Raw genomic sequence first — 12,894 nt, 5'->3', positions numbered from 1 at the left:
GGATTGTGAGTGATTTGCTCCAAAGCTCCACCCCCGGTTGTCATGGTAACAAAATCCATACTTGCCATTGGACCAGCAGTGGGTGCTGTCTCATGCGTGACCAAGCATGACACATGAAAAGGCAGACTTTGAAAAAGTTTCCTGTATTTATTTATTCATTCATTCATCTTCCTAACCGCTTGATCCTCACTAGGGTCGCGGGGGGTGCTGGAGCCTATCCCAGCCGTCTCCGGGCAGTAGGCGGGGGACACCCTGAATCGGTTGCCAGCCAATCGCAGGGCACACAGAAACGAACAACCATTCGCACTCACACTCACACCTAGGGACAATTTAGAGTGTTCAATCAGCCTGCCACGCATGTTTTTGGAATGTGGGAGGAAACCGGAGCACCCGGAGAAAACCCACGCAGGCCCGGGGAGAACATGCAAACTCCACACAGGGAGGCCGGAGCTGGAATCGAACCCGGTACCTCTGCACTGTGAAGCCGACGTGCTAACCACTGGACTACCGGGCCGCCCTGTATTTATTTATTTATTTTTTAATCCTCAGGTTATTTTGGTGGAAGCATCAAGCCTATTAAAATACATGGGAATAATCTTAAATTGGGGGGGGGGGGGGGGGGGGGGGAAAGCTTGTCTTCTTTAAAAGCAAGTTTGTTTGCAAATTAGTGACCAAGGCCATTTTGTTGCATCCACCAGCTGGCCCTACTCCATTGTCTTCAAACGATATTTACCATTTACCAAGGAAAAGAAATGACACCACTGAGAAGAACCAAAAATAAATACGACTTATTTACTGTTGCGGAATAGACCCAGCTTTATTTATAGTAATGTTTCTAACATTGGTTTCTTTTGGTTTGTTGTCTGCTTGAGAGGGAAGAAATTTCATCCCTGATGTATGCTACATACAGAGCATTTGACAATAAACGTGTACTTGATGCTTGATGAGCCCATGCATTTCAGCCAGTTCTGTTTAAAGCAAAAAAAAAAGAAAGAGGGAAAATTTGCTTGCTATCAACATACCAAATGATTCAAATTAAGTAGCACATACACATCTTGAAGAGTACCAATTTTTATTCCGCACCACTCTGTCGCACCGATTCTATACACGTGACCGAGCACAACTTAACGAAGGAGAATAAGGAAGGAGGGAGGACGGCAGAAGAAGGGGGGGAGTGTATGCAAGAGAGGAAGGATGAATGTGATGCGTTGCAGCAGAAAATTGTGACAGACCAAGCAGTTATTTAAGCAGAGACTGCTGTTGTGGCGGGAAGGGCACAGGAGCAGCAGCAGCAGCAGAAGCAGCACGACTCAATCACTTAAATGTTCACACCATAGCTGAAGACAATGTGGACAAGAGTTGGAGGCAGACATTGGGATAGGTGATGTCTAAAATTCTGTGTTGTTAAGCTCTTCATCTTTGCCTTGCAGTCTATAATTTCTCTGTTGCTTCCTGATAGTCCCCCTTATGTTGTTTTAAAGGAGTAGTCATGCCCAGGCAAACCTGGCTTGAATGGAAATGAGCAGTAGTCAGACATTAGAACCAGAAGAAGAAGGAGAGGACTCAAGAGAAAGTGTGCTCATCATGTGAACGTGCTGGGGATACAGGCTGTGTCTCATTAGGAAGAAGCAACCGGAATACTTGAGCAAGTGACTCGCTGTTAGCCTTTGCTTTTCTTGTGCTTGATATGCATGATTTCATTTTGGAAACATTTCTCCAGGATTTCCACATTTTGTTGAAAAGCCACGTGACGCTTTGACGCTACACGTACACTGGTGAGTAATGACAATCTTCAACTTTAATGGCCTGCCGCACTTGTCTTCGGGCATACAAATTGTGGCATCCATTGTCTTCTCGCTTGAGAGTTCTTTCATATTTAAAGATGTGTTTTGATTCAAAAACATCTGTAACATGAAATCATAAGGGTGGCTGAAAATGTTGGTGCTTGGCTATTGCTCTTTGCTGTCTCTTTAATCATGCTACTGTCAAAAATTACACCATTTACTCTGCACATAGGTTACTCCTTTTGGTTGTAGAGTGACATTTAGCTCCTGGTTCCTCCGTCCGAGTTTTCTGTTGTTTATGAGGGCCCAGTTGCAGTCAATTAAGGATTCTAAGTGCATATGAATGTACTGTGTATGATTAGCAACATTTGTAATATAATTACACTTTGTATGCAGCGATGGCTGTTTGAAAGTGCTCTATAAATACTGTTGACTTGACAACCAAAAATAAATAAAATAAAATAAAAAAGTGTTGATGTTGACTTAACAGTCACATACAAAAGTTTGAAAACTTTGTGAGCTTATATTTGTCACTGAGGGAGGCTTGGGGCTCTACTGGCTCATACTGGCCTGGTCCCCCTTTTTAAAAAGAGGGACTACCACCCCGGTCTGACCATCCAGAGGCACTCTCCCTGTTGACCAGGCGATGTTGCAGAGGCGTGTCAACCAGGACAGCCCCACAACATCCAGAGCCGTGAGGAATTCCGGGCGGATCTCATCCACCCCTGGGGCCTTGCTACCGAGGAGCTTTTTAACCACATCGGTGACTTCAACCACAGAGATAGGGGAGCCCACCTCAGAGTCCCCAGGCTTTGCTTCCTCCAAGGAAGGCGTGTTGGTGGAGTTGAGGAGGTCTTCGAAGTACTCTGCCGACCGGTTCACAACATCCCGAGTCGAAGTCAGCAGCGCCCCATCCCCACTGAATACAGTGTTAGTGGTTCACTGCTTCCCCCTCCTGAGATGTTGCATGGTGGACCAGAATTTCCTCGAAGCCGTCCGGAAGTCTGCTTCCATGGCCTCACCGAACTCTTCCCACGCTCGGGTTTTTGCCTCGGCGACCACCGAAGCTGCGTTCCGCTTGGCCAGTCGATACCCATTAGCTGCCTCTGGGGTCCCACAGGCCATAAAGGCTTGATAGGACTCCTTCTTCAGCTTGACGGCATCCCTTACTGCTGGTGTCCACCAGCGAGTACGGGGTTGACGCCACGACACGCACCAACCACCTTACGGCCACAACTCAGATTGGCCGCCTCAACAATAGAGGCACGGAACATGGTCCACTCGGGTTCAATGTCCCCCGCCTCCCCGAAACATGGGAAAAGCTCTGTCGGAGGTGGGAGTTGAAACTCCTTCTGACAGGGGATTCCGCCAGACGCTCCCAACAAAACCTCACAATACGTTTGGGTCTGCCAGGACGGACCGGCATCTTCCCCCACCATCGGAGCCTACTCACCACCAGGTGGTGATCAATTGACAGCTCCACCCCTCTCTTCAAACGAGTGTCCAGAACATGCGGCCGCAAATCCGATGATACAACTACAAAGTCGATCATCGAACTGCGGCCTAGGGTGTCCTGGTGCCAAGTGCACATATGGACACCCTTATGAACCATAAGGTGTTCGTTAAGGACAATCCGTGGCGAGCACAGACGTGCAATATGACGTCCGATCAGGGGGTTGGGGGGTTCCTCCCAATCACACCCCTCCAGGTCTCACTGTCATTGCCCACGTGAGCATTGAAGTCCCCCAGCAGAACAAGGGAGTCCCCAGCAGGAGTACTCTCCAGCACACCCTCCAAGGACTCCAAAAAGTGTGGGTATGCTGAGCTGCCGTTTGGTGCATATGCACAAACAACAGTCAGGACCCGTCCACCCACCCGAAGGCAGAGGGAGGCAACCCTCTCGTCTACCGGTGTGAACCCCAATGTACAGGCACTGAGCCGGGGGGCAATGAGTATGCCCACACCTGCTCTGCGCCTATCACCGCGAGCAACTCCAGAGTGGAAGAGAGTCCAACCCCTCTCGAGAGAACTGGTACCAGAACCCAGGCTGTGTGTGGAGGCAAGTCTGACTATATGCAGTCGGAAATTCTCTGCTTCACACACCAGCTCGGGCTCCTTTCCTGCCAGAGAGGTGAAATTTCATGTCACAAGAGCTAGCTTCTGCAGCCGAGGATCGGACCGCCAGGGTCCCCGCCTTTGGCTGCCACGCAGCTCACATTGCACCCGACCCCTTTGGCCCCTCTCATGGGTGGTGAGCCCATGGGATGGGGGACCCACGTTGCCTCTTCGGGCTGTGCCCGGCCGGACCCCATGGGTGTAGGCTCAGCCACCAGGCACTTGCCAACGAGCCCCACCTCCAGGCCTGGCTCCAGAGGGGGGCCCCGGTGACCCGCGTCCGGGCAAGGGAAACCTTGGTCCATATATTTTTCTCATCATAAGGGGTCTTTGAGCCGTGCTTTGTCTGGCCCCTCACCTAGAACCTGTTTGTCATGAGTGATCCTGCCAGGGGCATAAAGCCCCAGACAACTTAGCTCCTAGGATCATTGGGACACACAGACCCATTGTGATTGTACACTGTTACAAGCATCCTACAGTTGATTTTGTTACTAGGGGAGGGGCTTTGTATCCTATCACAGTCAAACTATTTTCTCCCACTGTGTGTTTGCAGTCAATTCATTCAGAGATGGAGGAGGAGTTGTGTATCCTTTAGATAACACAAGGAGCCACCTGTGTGCACTTAGAAGACCTGAAATGAGTATGAAAAGATGATAATTGCTGTTGATTAAAAAATAAGAACAACCATTAAGCCATACATAATAAATCACACATGTTTCAGAGCCAACATGAATCAATCAATTAGTTCAAGTCCTAACATTTGATGAGTAGCACAATGGTCTCTTAATCTACCACCATCGCAACTGTGTTTATCATTTGCACGAATTACACTGATTATTGCTCATTATATGATATACTTTCACAAACTACGGAATAAATACCCTGTGTTGATTAGAATTTGGTTTCCATTCTCGTCTTCTGATATTTAAGCAGCCCCAACCCAGCAATTCAGCGGGGAGCTGTGCATGCCAGCTTTGAACAATGGATGGCGAGCCAGGCTTTTGAAGTTAAATCCAGGACAAATCCCACGCTAAAAACATCAAGTTCATAACAAGCATATGTGCTATATATATATTATTGAACAAGGGAAACAACAGGCACCGCGTCAACAACAAAATCGAAGCTGTAGTGTGCAAGTGGCCCTCAAAACTGACTTTTATCGCCAGTAGTTTTACGCGAAGCATACACCTGTTGCAATAGCAAACAAAATGTTATGGTTTGGCCTTTTTGGATTTGTAATTTGCTAAATGAAGCTCCCTGGGAGAGCAAGTACATGGAAACCAAAATAAATATATCCATTAATGAGGCACTGTACAGGAAGGTCAGAATTTGTCTATCAACATTAGTTGTAGCCCCATCCAAATCTTTCCCTGAAGTCCGCAACTTGACGGGTTATTCTGGGAACCACCACATCTTTCCAACCCCATATCAAATCTATGACTAGGCCTGCCTTCTTTCACTCCACCGATCAGTGGCCTATTAACAAATAACATTTTGTCTTGAATGCCCTGCAAGACCCTGAACACACCATTGTCTGACTGTAACTTCTTGCCCTTGTCTGGATGCAACTCCTTGTAGTTGCCTCCTTTTGGTCTAAACTCCTTCACCAAATGCACAGACTGCCTAATTCTTTTCACTCCCATGCACATGCACCTTCACAAGCTTCAGTCAAGTTCATCATATTCAAACAAACACTGCCTACTCACTTTACGAATCCTTCAATGCCTTGGCCCTACCATGCACCCTATTTGGACCTCCTCCATCCCTGTCTGAGAAAATGCATTCATCTGACAGTGTTCTCCATCCCAAACAAGCAAACTGCAGACCTTAGTTGACAGAAATGTCAGTACCACTCAACCCAGCCTGGTCACACTAAAAAAAGACACCTGAAATATGTATTTATTTATTTATTGTCAGAGCAAAAGCGCTGTGCAGTGGTGGTGTTGTTTTTGTCTTCATCGCCACGCAGTAATTGCACATTAGAAACACTGTCATTTTCTAATACAAACAGATTGAGCATCTGTTTTGTGCTGTTATTTTTGCCCTAACTCTTCTGGACTACACATTTCTGCCTTCAATGGTTTCTCAATGTCAAATGGGTCTTTTGCACATAGGTGGGCATTTTGTCAGTAATAATGGAAGGTCAATCAGTCCATCACTGACGAGTGCCTGTTTTGCTGACAACAAACTTAAGAAAAATGATGGAAGTGGGTTTTGGGTCCGTGAGTGGAATTGTCCCTCAGCAGGTCAAGTACCAACTGACCCCTCAGTCTGTCACTGATGGATGCTGACGACTGATGGAAACACGCCCTGCTTGTGTCGTGCGTGTTTGTTCAAGGGGGTGTCACATCATTTACGCGTGTCCCAAATGCACCGTCTGTCTGTCAGAATTATTCACATTCCCACAAATGTCCACTTTATACTTAATGTTTACACTTCACAACTCTGCAGATGCAAAGACGAGTGTGATTGGTCTGTTGCAGGCGCTCCCCCCATGCCCTCTCCCAGAGCGTGCAGTGCATTTTTGGAATGACACATTGTTATTGATGCATTACATTGAATGTGAATAACTGTGAGAAACCATCAAAATATTTTACTTTTTTTTCCTGTGGCCAAAAGTATTTGAGAAATAGCAGCCTGTTGCAGTGTAAACAGAAAGTTAGTTCGGTGTACTATGAGACAGAATATCAAGTACTTCCCCAAATAGAAGAGATCCTCATTTTTTTTTCCAAATGAAAAGCTCCTTAATATGGTGGCAAAAGTAGAACTTCAGGATCATGTTCAATGTTTTGCTCAAAGTATGGCATGAATTAAAGAACTCAGAGGTCAAAAGATGGCTTTGAATACTAGAGAGAAGTTCTTGTGAGTTGCATTTTAAATTTCTATTTTTGGAAAGAGTACGGTTAAATGTGAGGTTTAGAATTAGACCCAGATCCACACTCCCTGTGAGAAGGTGGCGGTATTCCACCAGGATTGTACATGTTGGTTAAGGTAATACAAACTGTTAAGTAAAGCGTGATAGATTTTTAGGAGTTAAAACTGATGCAGGCAGCCACCAGTGTGCTCCTGCTGTACTTAACAGTTCAATAAATTGGCGAATAAGCGTACTGTATTTGAAATTCACGAGTGTAAGTGTGTGTACAGTTCTTTGGCCAGCTTCATATGATGTAGATGCACTACTATATACTGATGCAAAATATTGGCATTTTAATAAAATTGTATTTTTCATCAGGACTAATGAAAAGTACTGATGGAAGCAATAACAAAAGTGCGCTTAAAATAACATTACAGATTGGCTGACTGATGATTGGAGTTTGGTTCAGCTTGAAATAATGATGTACTGATAATGACAGACGGGTGCCCAGATTGCTGACGAATGACGTCCTACCAACATTTTGTAAATTGTCCACTTTTGCTTATGCACACACTGTTTCTCTCTATATATAAATATACTGTGTGTGTGTGTGTGTGTATATCTATATCTATATCTATATCTAAAAAAAAAAAAAAATCCTCATCTCACCCCTCGGGTGGTGTCCGTCCCTCATTCAGCTCGGGTCCTCTACCAGAGGCCAGGAAGCTTGAGGGTTCTGCGCAGTATCCTTGCTGTTCCCAGCACTGCACATTTCTGGACTGAGATGTCCTATGTTGTTCCCGGGACCTGTTGCAACCACTCATCTAGTTTGGGGGTCACTGCCCCGAGTGCTCCGACCACCACAGGCACGACTGTCACCTTTACCTTCCAGGCTCTCTCCAGCTCCTCTCTGAGCCCTTGGTATTTCTCGAGTTTCTCATGTTCCTTCTTCCTGATGTTTCCATCACTTGGGACCGCTACATCCACTACAACGGCTTTCCTCTGCCCTTTATCTATGATCACGATATCTGGTTGTTCGCCATTACCATCCTGTCAGTCTGGATCTGGAAGTCCCACAGGATCTTCGCTCTGTCATTCTCCACCACCTTCGGAGGTGTTTCCCATTTTGACCTTGGGGTTTCCAGTCCATACTCCGCACAGATGTTTCGGTAGACTATGCCAGCCACCTGGTTATGGCGTTCCATGTAGGCTTTCCCTGCCAGCATCTTACACCCTGCAGTTATGTGTTGGATCATCTCAGGTGCCTCTTTGCACAACCTACACCTTGGGTCTTGTCTGGTGTGGTATATCTGGGCCTCGATGGCTCTGGTGCTCAAGGCCTGCTCCTGAGCAGCCAGGATGAGTGCCTCTGTGCTGTCCTTCAGGCCAGCCCTCTCTAGCCACTGATAGGACTTCTTGAGATCAGCCACTTCAGTTATGGTCCGGTGGTACATCCCGTGTAGGGGCTTGTCCTCCCATGATGGTCCCTCTTTCAGCGCCTCATCTTCTGTTCCCCATTGTCTGAGACATTCTCTGAGTACGTCATCCGTTGGAGCTTTCTCCTCGATGTATTCATGGAGCTTGGATGTTTCATCCTGGACAGTGGCTCTCACACTCACTAGTCCCCGGCCTCCTTCCTTTTGGCTTGCGTACAGTCTCAGGGTGCTGGATTTGGGATGGAACCCTCCATGCATGGTTAGGAGCTTTCGGGTCTTAACGTCTGTGGTCTGAATCTCTTCCTTTGGCCACCTTATTATTCCTGCAGGGTATCTGATCACTGGCAGGGCATAGCTGTTTATTGCCCGGGTCTTATTCTTGCCATTGAGCTGGCTTCTTAGGACTTGCCTCACTCGCTGGAGGTATTTGGCCGTAGCCGCTTTCCTTGTTGCCAGTTCGAGGTTGCCATTGGCTTGTGGTATACCAAGGTACTTGTAGCTGTCCTCAATGTCTGCTATTGTTCCTTCAGGGAGTGAGACCCCTTCAGTGCGGACTACCTTTCCTCTCTTAGTCACCATCCGACTACATTTCTCAAGCCCGAATGACATCCCGATGTCGCTGCTGTAGATCCTGGTTGTGTGGATCAGGGAATCTATGTCCCTTTCGCTCTTAGCATACAGCTTTATGTCATCAATGTAGAGGAGGTGACTGATTGTAGCTCCATTTCTGAGGCGGTATCCATAGCCTGTCTTGGTGATTACTTGGCTTAGGGGGTTCAGTCCTATGCAGAACAGCAGTGGGGAGAGTGCATCACCTTGGTATATGCCACGTTTGATGGACACTTGGGTAAGTGGCTTGCCATTGGCTTCAAGTGTGGTTTTCCACATCCTCATCGAGTTCGCAACGAAGGCTCTTAAGGTCCTGTTCACCTTATACAACTCCAAGCATTCAGTGATCCATGTATGTGGCATAGAGTCATAGGCTTTCTTGTAATCAATCCAAGCTGTGCACAGGTTGGTATGTCGGGACCTGCAGTCTTGTGCGACTGTTCTGTCAACCTGGAGTTGATGTTTGGCTCCTCTGGTATCTCTACCAATGCCCTTCTGTGCTTCGTTCATGTATTGATCCATGTGTCCACTTATCTTAGCCGCAATGATGCCTGACATGAGTTTCCATGTTGGTTCATTTGTACTGCTAGGCGCTCATGGAGTGCTGTGAGTTTCTTTAGCCAGTAGGTGTGGACCATGTCTGGGCCTGGTGCTGTCCAGTTCTTCATATCTGAGACTCTTTCCTGTATGTCTGCCACTGTTATGGTAACTGGGTTCTGTTCAGGGAGGTTGCTGTGCTCCTCTCTCAGGGTCACCAGCCATTGTGCACTGCTGTTATGTGCAACCTCCTTCTCCCATATGATATGATATCTATATATATATAAGGTATATATATTGGTTGGTAAGGTATCGGTTTGGCATACGGGAGACGGTGGTTCGAATCCCGCTTGGGGCAAAAAAAAGTTTTTGTAAATTCTTATTTACATTATTTTTTTTTCACTAAAGTCTTATGTAGTATGTATTAATTTGGCATAGAGCTATACTGATGTGAATCCTCTTACATGTATGATGCAGTTACTAACTACATCTATGCATTCTCCCATCTTTGTCTGATCCACTTATCCTCATGAGGGCGTGCTGGAGCCTCTTCCGGCTGTCTTTGAGCAGTTGGCGGGGTACATCCTGAGCTGGTTGCCAGCCAATTATAGGGCACACAGAGATAAAAAAAAAATATATATATATATATATACACCCACAAACTCCACAAAGGAAGGCTGGGCCTAGATTCAAATTTACGACTTTTACACTGTTAATTGGACTGGTCTCGATTTTTTTTTTTTTTTTTGCGTGATCACATTGTCAAATTGATGGACACATTATTAAAAGCTTTAAAAAACAATCTTTTTCAATTAAGGACAACATTTTAACATTGGCTAATCTTCTATTTTGGGTTCATATTTATATCAGTCCTGAAACTCATCGCATACCACAGGTAATGTTAGCCTTAAGTCCTCACGCCGGCCATTACCAAATTTACCAAACACTCTTGTGAAGTAATGGAGTAATTATTGTGAAAATGAACGGTTCATGTTGGAAAATAAAACAACTAACAACTGTTTGTCTCAACTCAGCCTCCTTCCAGCAGACACGGGTGCAGCCTCCTGCCCCCACCCCCTCTTCTCCCACTCATTCACTCAGCCAGTCAAAAAACACAGACAAGCTTATGAAACTCTTGCTACAATCCACGTAACACAACTGTGGGTTTGCTACATTTTAGGGAAAACCATTTCTTCTTCCGATATATATATATATATATATATATTAAAATGTACAGTATCCTAAATAATAGTAAATAATAAAAGTAATCTGTGAGGTTGCTGTATACTTAGGAGTTGCTGGCAGGCTGTGGGAGTCAAGAGAGATTTAAAAATTGCCTCTTCCTCCTCTTCAAATCCCTCTGTCAAACGCAAGAGTTTGCAAGACTATCATGAAGAATAGGAAGCCAAAGTTCTTGGGCTTCTGTGTAGGTGGGAATAAATAGATGGAACATTGCAATGTGTGGCACCGGTGATTTTCTGTCACCTCTGGAGGAATATGTGATGTCAAGTAAAATGCCGCAGGAAACTTTAAAAACAAACAAAAACAAAACCTAACACTAGATTTAAGAAGGGTTGAGCTTTGTGCTACCTTGCATACATTAGCTATTATCTATTAGCTGTTCTGCTTGGGTAGATCCAGCTATTTTGTCATGAGACAAAAAACATGATACAGGGCACCAAAAGACTGGGAAAGTTGAAGAATGCTCCAAAAACACCAGTTTCTAACATTCCACAGGTAAACTGGTTGAATGCAAACCAGTGACTTTCATGATGTGGAACCAAAGAAGCCTGCCCTCTGTTGTCCGCAAGCAAGGATAGAGTGAGGTTCACCACTTTGGAAACAACAGCGAATAGTCCAAAAATGTTTCTCTAGATACAATTTCAAGGAATTAATACATTTCATCACATACTGTCCATAATGTGATCAAATAATTCGGAGAACCCGTAGAATGTGGGAAACGTAAGTGGCAACACCACAGAATGCCTGTGACCTACGATCTCTTTGGAGCCACTGCATTTAAACCCAGCATCATTGTGAAAATGATATTGCCGCCTGGGCTCAGGAGCATTTCAGAAAACTGTTCTCAGTTTAACACATTTCATTGCCACATCTATAAATGCAAGTTAAAACTCAACTATGTTTAATGAAAGTCATATCTCAACAATACACAGAAACGCCGCTGGCTTCTCTGGGCCCAAACTCATCTGATGTGAAAGTGGAAGATGTGCTGTGGTCTGATGACTCCACAATTGAAATAGTTTTGGGAAATGATGAATGACGTCGTTTTCCAGGCCAAGGAGGAAAAGTTCCATCCAGCATCTGTGATGGTATGATGATGTGTTAGTGCCCATGGCATGGGTAACTTGTACAGCTGTGTACACCCCATTAATGCTGAAAGGTATTGCAGCAACATACACGGATGCTGTCATCCAAGCAATGTCTTGTTCAGTTACATCCCTGCTGATTTCAGCAATACAATGAAGGCTGAGCTTCTTTGTGCACAAGTTACAAGGGAGCAGCTTCATAGAAAAATAGTTGGAATACTTGACTGGCCACGAGCAGTCATGACCTGTCTTTCAAAGAAAATGTGTGGTGCATTATGAAAACGGTGCAAAATAAAAGAATGAAGATCCCGTTCTCTTGAGCAACTGCAGTTGTACATCAAAGCAAGAATGGAAAGAATTTCCACCCCGGGAGCTTCAACAATTAGTGTCCTCAGTTCCCAAACACTTATTGAGGGCTGTTAAAAGAAAAAAAGTGATCTAAGAAGGTAGTAAATTTGCCCGGTCCCAGATTTTTTTGCATTATTTTGTGGTTGCCAAATTCAGAATTAGTGAATATTTGAAAAAAAGAATAAATGTTGATTAATTTGAACATCAACTATCTTGTCTTTGTAGTATAATCAAATGAATACAGTATCGGTTGAAAGGATTTGCAAATTATTGTATTCCATTATTAACATCTACACAACATCCCAATTTCATTGGAATTGGGGTTTATAATTTCCTTCCTTGGCCTAACTTTCTTTCCAAGCCGAAAATAACCAGTTTAGCATGATAATCATGTAAAGTTTATCGTAGCAGAAGTAGGGTCCTCATTTTAAAAGTCAGTCGTGCCTTGATACTGGGTTCTTCGCAAAATGCCCCCCTGTGTTCCTTCTCTGACTAATTTGAGCTTTATTACGTAAATAGAAAAATGAATTTGCAATGACAACAGACACATGATTCACTAGAGTGATTCATACATCGTGTCTGTGATTGATTTGGAGCTACATGTGTGACTGCATGTTGTGAACACCTTGCTTGTCGATACACAATGTCATACCCGACATATATTTTTTATGGGTGTAAAAGAAAATATCGGTGTCCACGCCTTTCATCGCAGATGCCCATGGTGATGAATTAAAGAAGTAAAATGTTGAAAAGCCAATGTAAAGGGAGGTGTAGCACACATTCTATTTACACCAGCTTTCAAAAGTCCTTTGATCTTTGTTGAAGAGGAGGGAAAACATTTTCTTTCAACAGACTGAAATGAACATCAAACTCGTGGAGAATGA

At 44.8% G+C, this 12,894-nt stretch overlaps 1 protein-coding gene across 1 annotated transcript in view; it reads left to right on the top strand.

The window, feature by feature from the left end:
• Positions 1-1,167: 1,167 nt before the first annotated feature.
• Positions 1,168-12,894, top strand: part of LOC127597197 (leucine-rich repeat-containing protein 4C-like) — a 116,628-nt gene continuing 104,901 nt past the window's right edge. The window contains exon 1 of the mRNA XM_052060079.1: positions 1,168-1,775. The gene's annotated coding sequence lies outside the window, so the exon portion shown is untranslated. The remainder of the gene's footprint in view (positions 1,776-12,894) is intronic.

This window comes from Hippocampus zosterae, chromosome 3 (assembly GCF_025434085.1).
Source record: "Hippocampus zosterae strain Florida chromosome 3, ASM2543408v3, whole genome shotgun sequence".
Classification (NCBI taxonomy): Eukaryota; Metazoa; Chordata; class Actinopteri; order Syngnathiformes; family Syngnathidae; genus Hippocampus; species Hippocampus zosterae.
This window is presented reverse-complemented; position numbering and strand designations above follow the sequence as displayed.